This window comes from Mycteria americana, chromosome 4 (assembly GCF_035582795.1).
Source record: "Mycteria americana isolate JAX WOST 10 ecotype Jacksonville Zoo and Gardens chromosome 4, USCA_MyAme_1.0, whole genome shotgun sequence".
Lineage (NCBI taxonomy): Eukaryota > Metazoa > Chordata > Aves > Ciconiiformes > Ciconiidae > Mycteria > Mycteria americana.
The window spans coordinates 82,833,626-82,849,603 of NC_134368.1; positions in this window are offsets into that span (position 1 = coordinate 82,833,626).

Below are 15,978 nucleotides of genomic sequence, written 5' to 3' on the forward strand. Positions count from 1 at the left end.
TATTTTTATTTCTGACATTAAGAATATAAAAGGTTTTGCTGGGTTAGACCAGAACCAACCTTTTTATTTTAGCAGGCCTTTTTCATTTTAATTTTCTCAATTTAAAAAAACCCTCTTGGATTTCTGGTTGTAACACTTAATTTTAACAAGCCATTTAAATAAGTAACAACCACTTGTAAAGCCTGGAAGCAGCCAGTGCACTTGTAAAGCTGTATTAAAGAATATATGGATACACCTGTGGGGTTCATATAGGCAAGAATATGTGTGTGCAAGATAAACAGGTTTACACACTGACACTGGGAACACTCTCGGAGTGTGCTTGACCACAGGGCGTAAAGTTACAGTTTACAAATGATAATGTGTCTTCGTTGGTTGTTCTACAGCTTTGCTTGCGTCTTGGCAGCAAGGTTCATGACACTAGTAGTTTCACATATTTAACACAGGTATATATTTATTTCTGATTGCTACTTTTGACAGATGCAGGGAAGCGTTCTCAGACATATCTGGTAGTGTAGTGCCAGTCTAGACAACAAAAGTTGAGTCTTTTAAAAAATATTGTTGGTGTATCCTGGGTAAATGATGAGTTGTGAGCATGTAATGATCCATCGGCTGTGGCTTTTATTTGACAGGACTAAATAAAATAATCCACCTGGGTTTATGCTTTTCTCCTTCAATGACACTCAAGTGTCATGAAACATTAATTCTTACTGACGTTTTTTTCTTTTGTGATGGACATTCGTCCACGGTGTTATTTCCAAGTTGAATTTGGCTCATTGATTTGTACAGCAAATTGCTTCAGCAAATCATATCCCACTAAACCTTAATCACAATGGGTCAGTTTTGTCAAAGAAACCAAAAGCAAGGGGTAGTTGCAGAGTTTCTAAAAAATTAAGTATTGCTATTTCGAAGGTCTCTTTCGTGCTCAAGAAGAAGGAAAAGTTTGAATATGGCAACCAATGGCTTCATAGATATATTCCTCCCCTCTGCCCCTTCCCATCACCACTCATGCAATACTGTTGCCAAGACTTGATTTCTTTAGCTAAGCAAACTAGTATTAAGGCTGCCTCACGTGTGCCTTTGTAATTTGAGCATCATGAAAGTTGTTAAATGAGAATGACACTTCCTATTCACTGATTTTTATTAACTGTGTTTACACTGCTCAGGTAGTTAAGCAGCGGGGCAATGGTCAAGCTAATGCTTTGGAACTGTCTAGTTTACTGGTGTACATGGTGCTAGTGTCCATTTCTCTAATAGCATACTTATAAACAACATTTATGACCTTCTCAAGTCTTTATTTTATCACTTATAAAGCCAAGTTTTTCTCTTCTTCTGTCATGTGATATGTCCTCTGTTCCCCAGGTCAATCTGTAGCTTTTCTCTGCACTTCCTATATAGTGAATTCATCTTTTGCTCAACATGAGTTGTTAGGGCTGTTGCTGGTATTGAATTAACACTTAGTAATACTAATCTTTTTCTTTTACTAGAAATACTTTCCCTGATACTTCAGAAGATCACATTTTACTTTTTCAGTTCTGTTATACTGACAGTTTGTAGTCTTCATGAGATAAGCTATTGCATTCAAATCCTTCCGTCATTGTCATTCTTCAAATTTAGAAATGTCTTCTAATAGCATAAGTATTTTTTATTAATCCACAAATGCATCTGTGTATTACTGGATTTAATTTCATCTCTGTTATTGAAATTCTGAGGGTCATCTGATTCACAATCTATAATACCCAGCCCTCTGTTTTTACGATGGCTTCTAGTTCTATGTTATCATTAAGCTCATTTTTGCATCCCTCATGCTTTTACAATAGGGCCATTGATGGTCTTTTCAATTTTCAATATTTTATACCTTTGATGAAAAACAATTCTAAGCCTTCCCCATACTTGGGTTCCAAAATCTTCATGTCAAAGAATTGTTTTTTTGCTGAACTGAGACATGAGCAATAGTTCTGTGATTATTTTCTGTAAACAGGTTTTTTATGGTAGCTTTGCTGGTTGCCAGTCCAAGTTTCAAGTAGTGTCACCCCTCTCTGGCTCAGTATATGTATGGCAAGGACTTTGACTGAGCTTCAGTTTCCTTTGATCTGTTGAATCGTTTTCTCATGCTGACACTATACTCTGTAATATTTCTCCTTCTAATCATACAAGAACACTTTAGCCTTATCTAAATCTGATTCTCTCTCTTGTAGACTTTTTACCCTACCCCAGTGGAGTATCTGAATCCCAGTTTGGAATCCGCTAATTATCTGACCCCATTTTATTTACAGTAGTTCTTACATCATCAACATGTTGTACAGACTCAACAACAACATTAATTGGGTTAGGATTTCTGCATTAATTATTAAATTATATTTGTGTTTTGGGATCCAAAGTTTATACCAGCCTTTTGCCAGACACATGTTACTGTAAAACATGCTCAAACCAAGAGAGAAAGAAAGAAATCTCTCCATGTTACTCTGCTGCAGCTGCCATGAGCAGACATACTCAAACTACATTGTTTTCTACACAGAAGAGAAGGAAGGTTGTGTGTTTGCCTGAGAGGCCCACAGCTCTGCAATTCCATCTCCAGGGATCTCATTTCCATATTAAACATGTCAAATGACAATGACTCTGTCTTGCCTTTAGCTAGGTTGTCTCAGTGGCTAATTACCCCCACTTTAAATGTATGCATTTATTCTGGAGTGACTTTACCTAACTTTGGCTTCAAGCCATTTAGCTTTGTGTTTCTTTTCTGCTAAAATCACTAGCGTCATCCTGTTTTAACAAAAATGTCAGGTGGGGTACTAGGTCCAGTGCTTTTCAAAAGTCTAAGGACGTGATGTTGTATTTGGTTTGTAATAGGACTTCTGACTGAATCAAGGAGCACACCTGCTGTGTCTGGTGCCTTTTCTGTGACACTGTGTGTGGTATTTGTGGTGCTAATACCCTTTAACTCTTTCACATCTTCTACTTTGGTCTGCACTGATGTCAGATTAATCCATCCATATCTCAGGTCTTTCCATTAGCCCTTTAAAAGTATTATTACAGTATCAAACTTTTAGTAGTTATCTGAGGCTTCCCCAAATTTCAGCAGCTTGCATAATCTCTTCAATAATTTCTGTATTTGAAAGAATGGAGAGGTGGAGTCATTTAGATAATAACCTCTGATTTTTTTTTCCCCTCCATTTTATTGCTTCGGAGAAGTGCCAATCTTTGTTCTTTATTTTGCTCTGCTTTAAGTCTAGAGCCAAAACAGATGCTTAGTTTAATTTTGATAATAAATGAAAACCATACAGTCCTCTGGACAGGTATTTCCCAGTGAGACAAATACACTGCTTGCAATTTGTAATAAGCACTTTTTTTTTTAAATCTGGATTGTGATTTGAGTTAACCTAAAAACTGTCCAATTTTGCATGAATATACGCAGGTTGATTTTGTTTTATGATGTCTTACTTCCCAGACTAAGAAGAGCATATCAGTAGAACAGTTAGAAACTGCAGGAAATCTCTTTTTTCATAGAAACATTGCACTATGATAGTGAGCGGTACTCTGTTGAAACTGTTCCTATGACTATATTTATTTGTTTAGTGCCAAGCGTTATCGAGTAAGATTACTTTAAAAGTCTGTAGCTTTTCTGATGTAATACAGAGATGGTCACGTTGACGCCTTGCATTTAGTGGAGATTTGGTGGCTATTAACAGTATTCTACTAAGTGTTCTTGTCTTACCCAAGAAGGCACAAATGGTTTGGAGAATGTCTCAGTTGTATCCTCCCTCATCCCCTGAAGAACTGGGAAGATGGCTGTGCTTTTGAAGAAAGCTCATTTAGACCACATGGCAAAGTTTGATGAGTTCTTCGTTACTTCAGATTTAATTTTTTTAAGTTTGTATAACTACTGTCACTTATGACTGCTTTAATATGCAAGAATGCTAGAAATAACATGTTCAGCTCCGGTGAAGAGAAGGAGGAAAGGAAATAAACCACATAATGCATCATTCACTGTCTTAAGACAATTAAGGTGTGGCACAAGAAGGTGTTGAAAGGATCCCTGTCCGGATCTGCATTGATGTGTTAACTTTATATTCTAAATATTAGAATAAATTATGCCTTAGCTTCACAGGCATATGCACAAGAGATTGCTGTGACCTGCCAGGGAGTGAGCTCATCGGCAGGATGCTTGTGCAGGGAGTGTATTTCAGCAGCACTGCAAGCTGTTGAAGCAAAGAAGGGCAAGCAAAGTAATCCAAGCACCAGGGCTTGTCCTACAAGTCTGCCTGTGTGCGTTAGCAACTTGATAAAGTAAATGCAAGTCTGCGAGGCTTCCTCACTGGAAACCAAGTCCAACAACTGTCAAGAAGAAGAACAGCTTATTTTTACAAATGGAAGTTTGTAGTTACACGGTCACAAAACTTTAGTGGGGTATTTCCTGGCCTAATACCACTGAAATGCATATTTTGTTTTCCTATTTATCATGACTGCCCTGCGAAGGAAGAGCCCCTTCCAGTTATGGTCTCAGTGACACCACACGAGCAGTTTTCTCCCATATTCTTCATTCTGGATGGTAATGCTAAAAAAATTGGGCAGGGAAGGACTGATTTACCCAAAACATAAAATTGAATCAAATCCAGCTTATGTTTGCAAAGTTTTTTGTTGTGTATTTTTTATTCATTTATTTTATTCAAGGGAAAGTACGTGATCATGGAGGCTTGGATGCCTCTCTCTCTTTCACTAAATAGAATTATGTGTTTCTACAAAGAATATCAAATTTTATCAAATGAAAATTTTCTTTGTTTTGCTGCCCACCCACACAAATGCTTTCGGAGTTAACCTTTCTGTAAGAGAACTGAGCTTTGCTTTCAGAGATGAGAGACCTTGCTCTTGTTATTTAGAATCATCTGTCTGATGAAAACTTGAGTGGTGAAAAGCAAAGTTTCTGTCAGTAACAATTCATTACTGGGCGCTTGTTTCAGTCTGGCATTTCAACAGTTTGATCATTAATTTTGGAACGTACTTGCTGGATGTTTGCTGTTTACAGTGGTCTGCAGTTTTCACATTGTGCTTCTTATGTTAAACATAGTAATGTAATAATTGCAATAAGTACATCTTACAGATAAGCATAAAAAGGTCTTGCCACTTACACGCTTTATCTTAAAAGGCACCATGCCAAAATTGGTGAGAACAAAATCTCTGTATCTTGATTATACTGAAGTTTGGAGCAAATCTCATTAAAAGTTTTGTCTCTGACTGTGCTCAATTAGGAGCATATGACCTATTCCTTATGGTTATTTTCCACGCCTTCAGTGTCTGTAAATTTATTTTGTTTTCTACGTTACAAACTGTCCAAAAAATTTAGTGTTCTCCTATGACTCAGAAGATAATCCGGGAAAAAAACCTAACCCAACCCAAAACAAAAAACTCTTAAATTTTGGCATATGTAAGGGGCATTCCACCTCAGACTTTATGCTTAATTCAGCCTGCCAAAATGCCTTGAGAGGAATACTGCAGCAGCAATGTATTGCAAAAGCATTTTATTAATGTAAAGGCTTCAGTCTACAAGTTCTTTTTCTTTCCATTAGAGCATCCCAATATTCAAAGGTGACACTAGCCTCCAGTTCATACGCAGGTGGAATTTGAGCTGTCTTCAGCTCTGTAAACCTTTTCATCTCCTGTTTCTTTACCTTTTCTCTTGACAGCTGAGTGAATTGGTACACTGGAAATGCAACTCCACAGATACACATGTTGGCTGAAGTATATGCTCAGTGTGGTTTGGTATCTGAGGATTCACTAGTCTGTTGTTTTTATCCTTGCCCAATGCCAGCATCACCCACCCACCCCACCCCACCCCACCCCACCCCCCCCCTACGCTGCCTAACATAGTTTATTTAGATGTTCGCTAGAGGTTTCTTTGGTCTTCCTTATTGAATATTCAGTTGCCAGCAGTGGGTGTAACTGCCAGTGTTGACAGCTAGTTTTATTTGCAAACGTAGACTGCTCCCTTAGGCACAATTCCTTTGTTAATGATGTTTCCAAGCCATACGGAATCATGCAACAGTCATGAGAGTAACTACTGTCTTATGTCATATTTTAATCCTTTTTCTAATTAGCATTTATCCTTATATATGTTTTCAGAACTCAGAGCTTTGCACTTACCTGTACACTGAGCTTACTGGAAGCAGATGAGGTTTGCATCTGTTTCATAGAATGCATAAAGACCACTGAATAGAAAACAAATGGATTTTGAGCTGCACTTTAATGCCTCCATGCAGGAAGACAGGATTATAGTAAGCAATGCTTCTGATAACAAATGGAGCATTCATATCTGAGCAGTCTATTAAAGTTAAAAAAAATACATCTTATTGAGTATAGATATTCTTTTAAGACAGCATGGGTAAAATAGTTAATCTGCCTTTGTAGAATGTGCTGTTTATTTTGCTCTTCTGTCAAAAGAGAATGAATGGATTTACCCCTGTCGTTATGCTTCACGCTAGCAGTAAAGCTAACTAAATCGTAGGAGGAAACATATGTGCCTGTCATATGCAGCATAGTATTATTAGGTGTATTTATTTGTACTATGAACATTTATGATCATCCACTGAGCCATCAAGTATCACCTTCTGTCACATGAAATGTAGTTCTCTGAGTGAATAAATGATCTGAAGTGAGCATTGCTGTATTCCTGGGATCCGAAACAACCTGTGACATTCATGTAACTGCAGGGGCTTGCCCAGCTGTAACATCCTCAGGTTCCTCTAAAATAAGAGGGGCTTAGCAACAAAGACAATAAGATTTCTGTCAGTTTTAGCAATAGAACTGATCACTAACTGAATGAATGTGGTTATTTTCCACCATCTTGACAGAAAAGAAATTTGAAGTGCCTGCTTAAACCATGCAAGTCCTCTAAAGCAAACATAGGACAGCACTTTTCAAGGGCAGAAACTGTAGTGGACTGTTTTCGGCTCTAAACATAAGCAGCTGTAGTTCCACTGAAATTAGAGAAGTTGTATTGCTTTGTACAAAGGTTCAATTTGATTCCCAGGTTGGGGTTTAAAATTTTCAAAAACTGTGAAGTTGCATTTCTTCTGTGACATTTCCAGCTCAATAGTAAATAGCCTTACTCATAGTGAATAGGAGTGAAAAATAAGAACAATGGTTTTTTCACCAGTAAAATTCACATACTGTCGGGTTGGGTTTTTTTTCCTGCGTGTTCCAATCTCAGGAATACTTTGACCTAATGGCTTCACATATGCGCCACTTCTCTTACAACCATGCGTGCCCAGTTGTTACTAAAGCCTGAGGTTAGGGCCTATGTTTCAGGATTAATAAGCCTGTGTTGAGCTTTGTGCTCATGTGGCTGCACTAGTACTTGAACAAGGCAGTTCAAAACTGGCAGGGGTATCTTTAAAACATGACTGAAGTTTGGAGGTACACGAAGCAGTATGTAGGCTTAGCTTTGAAACTGCTTTCTTAAACAAAAGCCTATGCTCAGCTTTAATTATTGAGCTCTTAGTTCTCCTCCCTGATACTCTCTCCTCCCATTAAGAGACCAGACTGGTTTTCCTTGAGAACTTTCCATGGCATGTTTATGCCCATTGCTTAAGGCTGGCAAACAGTAGTGTTGCTACAGTGCCGTACAGTCTCTCTTTTTCCTTTCAGTAGCCCAAGCTTTTTTGTTTTTTTTTTTTAAACTTTCTCCACTTCAGATTCCGCATGCGGCTGCTCAGGAGAATGACATTTCTCTCTTAAGCATGCTCAAAGGAAATATGTGAATTTAGATGTCAGACTGTTTGAGTTGTGAGAGACTGGGAGTTGAACAAGTATCTCGAGACCTGTGTAATTTTTGATGTTTTGCCTCGCAAGGGAAAGGGCTGTGATTCTCATTTGTCTGTCTGACGGTGAGTTCTCCAGAGGAAACGTCTGTTTCAGGCAGAAAAAAGAACTGAAAACATCTTCATCCTGTAACTGACCCTGCCACTGCCGTGCTGATCAAGAAAAAAATACAAGAAAAAAATTCTTTTCTCACCTACCCTACTTCTGTGCTAGTGAAAATCCATTTATTTCAGAGAAGGAATTTTTTATTTAAATCCATATCTTTAAGAAACAAGTCAAACTTGTCAGCCATGTGATTCAGTTTACTCATCTGTAAAATTGACAACATTTCGTCCTTAGCTGAGGAGTGTGGGTGGAGGGGAGTTATTTGTAATGTAAGTGAAAGAAAAAATAGGTTGTGCAAAGAATGATTGTTTCTGAAATACTAGTTATTAAATATATTCTGGTTTGAGTAAAATCCTTGGTATGTCATAACACTTTGTTTCAATGACTAATACATTTTTATGGACATTCCAACTTTGAACCCTCCTATCAAGTTACTGGCCCTGCAGCAACATCCCAAAGTCTATGTTACATGAATATTATGTTGCCTATATAAATGCTGTCAAAGCCAGGTGGATACTCTGTTTTTGCTAATTGTGTTGGACTACAACGCCAGCATTTGGTAGTCCAGTGATATTACTCAGTGGGAATTCCACCGTTTACACCAGCATAAGCTTTTTTCCCCCTTGTATCTTTTGTACATCTTAGTCTTTGTAACTTTGTGTGGTATAGTTGAGTCCCGTCTCTGTAGATACCATGTGCAAGATTAGTCACTGATTTACCACTAGAGCCAGGCTGACATCATACCTCTATTGTTATGGAAACAATTAGGTCATCGGTATGTTTTGCTAATTTAGCTGATGCCTTGGTTGTAAGTGACTGCCATATTTGTTGCTGTATGGAACATAGTCCCAGATTGTGCCGTGTTCTTAAGCAGGACATGAATCACTGTGAAAGTAGCTTTTTTATTGTCTTCTCTGGAAGTTCAGTGTATGCTCCTCAGTCAACCTCTCAGTATGTTAGTCTTCTCTATTTGGAAGTCATATCTTCCTGATTTGACTTCCCCGCTCTTGACTGTCCTTATTTGTTTGCAGCCTTCTTTATAACTGTAGATCAGTGGATATCAGCATGTGATAGATGCATTGACTACAAAATGATCTTTGCATCATTGCTGTAGAGCAAACGCACTTGCAAAAGCAATTATTATTAGTTGTGAGTTACAGTCTAGTTGTTTCCCCTTTCTTCCCTGTTCATCGAACTTCTCAATGGCAATCAAGTGCCTTTTATGCATATCTGCATATCTTTTGAAAATGAAACAATGTTTCTATTCTTTAACTGTACAACAGTGAAGAACAGAGATTCTAGATGAGTTCAGGATCCAACAGTGCTCAGTGCTCATTGCACTGCGTATGTACATGGGTACTTTCCCTGCAGAACTCATCTAGAATCTCTGCATAGACTTGCCAAAAAGGAGACTTGTTCATAGTCAGACTGGACATTTGTAGCAGAGCTGGGGGCTGTATTGCTAGTTCTCACTGTTGACAGTAAGAGCTAATGCCCCATCTCTTACAATAGCTATAAAATCCATTTAGCAAGAAAATATCTTTAAAAGCTTGTGGTGGGGGGTTTTTTTGTGTGTGTTCTCTGTGTACCCGCAAATATATTCTCAGTATAACAGATTATCTCCTGAGATTATGAAGTCCATAATTTTCAAGAAAAGCAAACCATGCATTTGTTAGGACAAGTATACCTTTTTTATTTTTGTTTTGATACACTTAGGTGGAGCAGATAACCTCAGAATTTCTTTCTAAATGCTTTTTCTGTGATTCTTTTGATTGTAGAGCACTTGTGATCACTAAGTGATAGCTTCTAACAGAGGAAACTTTTGCAAGTCAAAACAAATTCTGTGAGAAAGGGTGGTCTCAGTATTTGAACTGTTTCTTAAGAAGACCTAGCTTGGTCTCGAATTATCATTAAATTCATCACACAGTCTTCACAAACCTCACTTACATCGATGAAAGGAATTCCTCACACCAAACTGAAAATAACATCATCACAACACAGATGAAGGAGTTTCAAATCAGTGCAGATACTTACGGGTTAAGCACTTGCATTGTGTCCCCTTACAAGTGATGTTCTGCCTTGTAAAGTGATACAAACTTAAAACTAGAAGACAGATTTTTCTGCACAGCAACACTGCTATTTGGGTACCGAGAGCTAATAAGCACTTTAAATAAAAATCTCTTCAGTATTTCCCTAGGCTATTACGTCAGAAATTTTGATTGACTCCCTTTGAAGCTATTTTTGTAAATTTTTCGTTGTAACTAGCACTTAGTTACCCAGCAAGCAGTTGGATTTGCAAAGAAGCTGAATCCCTTGGGTAGTGATATCTGCTAAGGTCATTCAGGTGGATTTGAAGAGCATAATAAAGGATGCAGTATGAGATTTGAAAGCTTCCTCAACAAAATATGAATTACATTGTAGTATGCCCAACTGAAATCCTAAGAATATTTTTTTTCCTTTTTTTCAGTTCATACTTCACCATCAGGGCATGTGTCTGCCCCTTTGGCTTGGAAAATCAGTTTATTGACATTATCCATGAAAATAAAATGTCACCTGAGCATAAAGATATAATTTATGCATTTGTCCAGTTGTTTACAAAGGATTTAGATCAGCAGTTTAGCATATTAAGACAAATTACATTTCTCAGTGCCTTTTTTGTGGCAAACAGGTCTTTGTGGTGTTTTTTCTGACATGATACTAAAGGAAAGCAAGACAAAATACTTTTCTAATGGCTTGTTATATCACCAAGATGATGTAGCAAGAAGTTAGTGGAAAAATCAGTTTCTGTTGTCTTGAGCTCAGTTAGTTTGTCTTGAAAAAGCACTGTCGTGGTAATTTAGCAAATTGGACTGTGGTTGTTTATTTCCTTGCGAGCAAAGACAAATGCAAATACTGTATTTCTGTCATTTAAAGTTGTAGGAAAATTATTTTAAAGATTTCCATAGTCATGGCAACTTAGCAAATTTAGATATATTTCATATTTCTACATGTCAAATTATATTTATAAATGTGTATTTCATACTTTCTGTAAAATGGAAGAAGATGAAAATTCCCCATGATAGACCACGTCAAATAAATCCCCCCTGAACATCTGAATTCTTAATGTGGACTTTTAGATTCCTAAATCAAAAACTGTGATTTCTAACACCACCAATTCTGCCTAATGTAGAAAGCAACCAAGTCTGCAAATGTAGTGCTGTTTTGCTCTCAGATTCCCAGCCCTCAGTTGTTCTTGTGTGCGTATGTGGCACTGTCTCAGGCCAGCAGAGCTCGAGCAGCTCCATCGCTACCTCAAGCCTGAAGTCAGGCCAGGTGGAGAAGACCAGGTGTGCCTCCGCCTGTGTCTCCGAATGGCTCCGTCCAGTCGGCCATCCAGGAGTGCACGCTGAGAAGGGTTTGCTCTTTAGTAAGTGCAGCTGCTGCTTCCTCCTGCGGAGTGGCTGAGGTGTGGGTGCAGGTGTCTTCCTCGGGGAAATGTAATGGAGAGCATCCCACCAGTGGGATTTGCAGGGTAGGAAATCTGAGCTTCCATTGCATGAATGGAAAACAAGCTTCAGGACACAAGTATGGAGTTCTTAGCTGACAACAATTTTGTTTGTTTGTTTGTTTGTTTTACCTTACGGCCAATTTCAGCTTGCCTTTTTGGTGGTAAAGCCAGTCCAATAATATTCTCTGTCCTTTAAAAAAACACCTGTATGGATGGGAAGGCCTGCCTGGAAGAGAAAAAATTACAAGGTGGGGCTTGTATTTCCTGTGCAGTGTCACTTGAAGGTTTTTGAGGGACTAAGCTTCCCAAGTAAAATGTTCAGTGTTTTGCTTCTAATGTATTGTAATTGTGATGACTCCTCTTTCAAAATGTGTGAAGAGTTCAAAGACTACCATATTCATGAAGCAAATGATATTTCTCTGACTGCCTGCAGAATAGAAATATTAATGGGTGCAGTTCTTGTGCCTGTGGCTAAACTGATGAGTGACTAACATCTGCCCCTTTTTGAAGTGTCTGCTGGGACTTGACAAACTTACTTGAGCGAATTATAAGAAATGACAGACTCCATATTGTCACATACACCTGTTTGTTCCTAACAGCTGAAAAGAGAGCGCAGAGTGTAGATACTGAAGAAGGGGCTCAGAACTGAAGACCAAAAGCTGTGTTTGGACCAAAGTGAAGGATGTTAGCGTACAAAGCCCTAAAATACAGTTCTGTGCTGGAAAGCAATGGCAGTAAGTTGCATGAGACCTCTTCACTGGAGTCCTAGGCTCGACTCTGGTGAAGAGTCACACCTGTGCTCCACTCTGTATTGCAGGCAGTGCTCCTGGCATCCATCAGCAGGATTAATCACACCATGTTCTTGTAAGGTCTGTGTAAATCTTTGCAGAATTGGTCAGTGACCTTCATTTCAACTTTATATGCCTTATGACTACAAAGTTACTCTTTTGCAGTTGTTGGCTACCTAGAACCTCATTGATTTGGGAGACAAACTGCACATTTGTTTGTTTGTTTTTCATTTGTAAGTATAATAAGGAGCTCACATTAAGCCTTTATTTACACATTTGTAAAGCCATTGCCTCCTGGGAGAAAGCCGAGAGCAATTTAGGAAGGGGTGACAGCAAATCACAAGAAGTAGTAGAGGTTAGCTCTCTCTGAGATAGCTCTACAAGATCTAGGTAAGTAAAAAGTTAGGAAGAATGTGTTTTTGTGTTTTCTTATTTCAATCAGTGTATAAAAAAGTTGTTTGCAAAATATACTGAGCTATGAAAAGTCCTCTTTGCTCCTACCTAATTCTGCGTGTGTGTAGGTATCTGCAGTACCTGTGGACTTTTTCTGAAAGCCTTTTCTCCGGTGGTTGCAGTAGTTTTGGCTACCTATATGGAGTGTGTTCAGAAGTCTTATGACTCTCTTCAGTCATAGCTTCTATTTGATTTTAACACGTGATCCTGTTCTGGAAAGTGTAAGTAGAAATTGAATTGTTTTATTAAATTTTACCTGTTGACTTACTGAAAATGTTTGAGACAAATAAAAATTTGCATTTACTCTCCTTTTTGTTTTTGTACTTGAAAGAGAGGAAAACATACTGCACTTTTGTCTCTAGGTATTTATTTATCTGCTTGTAAATGCTGGGACTTTGTATTTTCCTACTGCACCCTTTACTTCTTTAAGTAATTGTCTTTGAGGTTTGGGGTTTTGTTTGGGATTTTTATTTTTTCCCAAAACCTGTGTTTGACTGTCAAGTAAGTATAATATCCTCTTGCCTCTGGGTCTTTTCTGGGGAGTTGAAGGTTGTTTGGGTCAACGGTGCTGGTGAAAAGTAGAATTATGAAAATGCTGGAGAGAGAAGTCATTGAAGGTCTTACGTAAATGAGAGATTCCTTGAGGAATAGCACTTTCATGGTAGGAGGGAGTTCGGATTTTACTTCAATTTAAACTCCTGCTGTTACTGAGGAAATAAAGCCCAGCCGATTACGTGCAGCGCAAGAGAAATGCTGGAGTCTCCTCCCTGTTGCTGTAGAGAATGTCATGGTGCCTGGGGTGAGGAGCTTCGGGAAACAAGGATTAGGGTAGAAGGAATTAGGGGAACCTTGAATCTTATAATTTGTGGGAATTATGGATACATACAGTAGAGAAGAAGCCTCACAAACTCTTTCCTTTGCCGTGGGGTCCATAGTCTGTGAGGCAACCAGGTCTCTGCGTACCACTATTTTGTCAGATCTTGTAGAAAAAACATTTCTTCCCAAGTTGTATATTGTAAGGGGCTCACTGCTTCAGCAGTGCAGAGGTAACAGTGAGTTTCCCCACAGCCCACCAGGGCCCTTGCTTCAGGGAAGATGGCAGGGAGAGGAAAGGACTGAGGAGGCTTGAATGTAGACTGTAGCCTTTTCCCAAAGCTGCCTGACCCTGCCTGTTGTCATTTTCAGGAGGCGTATCCTGCTAAGGTGTGCTTCTAGCCCGCGTGCCCTGAGCCCTCTCTCCCTAGCGAGTACTGCATTTCATCCTTACTGCCTCAGCGGTATGGTGTGCTGAAGCTTCTCTCGTGTACGAGGGAACGGAAGTGAGGCAAGGCACTGGGGATGAAGGAGTGGGTAGCTGAGCACCTGATACTCTCTGAGCATGTGAGTAATAATTGGAGTTTTCTGTTCACTTCCAGGGGGATAGTCATTGAGTGCACTTTATTGGGGAGAGCAGTTTTGATAACTCCCTGACTAAATCTGTGTTGCACTACTTTTCTCATACTTCCCTTAGAGAAAACACCTGGGTTTAGAATCACAGAATAATTTAGGTTGGAAAACACCCTTAAGATCATCGAGTCCAACTGTTAACCTAGCACTGCCAAGTCCAACCATTAACCTAGCACTGCCAGGTCCAGCACTGAACCACGTCCCTAAGCACCTCATCCAAATGTCTTTTCAATACCTCCAGGGATGGTGACTCAACCACTTCCCTGGGCAGCCTGTTCCAATGCTTGACAACCCTTTCAGTGAAGTAGAATTTCCTAATATCCAGTCTAAACCTCCCCTGGTGCAACTTGAGGCCATTTCCTCTCGTCCTAGCCCTTGTTGCCTGTGAGAAAATCCCATGTTTCATTATGGAAACAGTTCTCCAGAGGAAAACAGTTTTTTTCATTACAGCAAGCAAAGGAGTAACTACATACGTGCCTGGATGTGGTGAGCTGCCTGGACAGGAACTGCAGTGCTTTGTGGAGAGGGAGCAGGCGTATGGGAGCTGGAGAGGAAGCAATGAGAAAGCAGTGTTCTCTCTTGGGCGCTGTGCTTTTTCTGTTTGACACTGAATACTTCCTCTACTCTAACGTTAAGGCCCAGAGATGTCAGCCTGGTAAGTTTTATCAGGTGTTTGTGAACTGCATGATGTTACAGGGAAGTGCTTTTGAAAAAGCAACAGTCAGGGAGAGTTTTTGATTTGAACTGAAGAACTTCGATGCAGTTTATAAAATAAATTACTAGGAGAGGAGAAAAAAGAAAAAAAATGTGTGAAAAGGGAATATAGTTCATGGACATAGTAAGGAAAACGGACAGTTCAGAGTTAATACCACCAGGTGTCTGCAAAACTGGCTGTTGCTACTGTATGTGTGTATCTGCTCATACCGTTTACTGAGTGCTGTGGGTGGCAGTGGAGATATCTTTTTGGTCCCTGTGGATAACTGTTACAGGTGGGAGTGTGGTTCTTTTATATTTTCATTTAGATTTTGTTTTCTGAGCATTAGAATGCCCAGATCTTCTAACAGAAGACTGACTCCAGACTTCAAACCAAAATTCAATAGATGTAGGGTAGGAGATGTATGGAACTACTGTTTTTCTACTCCCCTGTGCTGTTTGAGTGGTCATCTGCCTGAGCTTTCCAAGAGCATTAGTCTCTAATAGAGGCAGGAGGCTATTTTTATCATGTATTGTGTTAGATGAGTATAGATCACACAAGCAATAGATGAGCTGGGTTGTTTATTCCTTGTAAATGAATGCTCAAAAGCAGCAAAGGCAATGCCACTGCCTTTTCTGAAATACCTGGTGAGCAGGTTGTTAATCCTTACTTAATAAGAACTAGCAGGACGGAGCTTGTGTGGTTATTATTTCTTCAGTGACTTTTCAAAGCACAGGTCTAGAAAAGCAGTCATAAATAGGATGACCTTTGCCTCCCAGATCTCGTGTCCATCTCCACTTTCTATGCTAAAATTGCTATATAAAATTTCATAAGGATATTTTGACCTGCCTTGGTATTGCAGACAGTGCAGTGCAGGCAGACGATGGACTAGGTGGCGAATACTTATTGCAACGAAGTCCTGGAGCATCTGAAATACATGGAAAGAGCAAGTAAAGTGGGAAAGGTTATTTTTTGGTTGAGAAAGGAAACTTCTTGGGCCACATCTTCCTGTAGTATTGTCAAGACAAACGTTTTCTGTTTGCTGTCTCATTTCAGTTTCCAAGAGTAGCTCGTGTGCTGGCTGCTGCCATGCTCTGCAGAAGGAACTCAAAGCTCTGGCCTAGGATTTTTAAGCGGGTGTCTTGCCTTCCTGCTGTTGAGGATGGCTGCGGTCCCGGGAATGTAATGTGTTT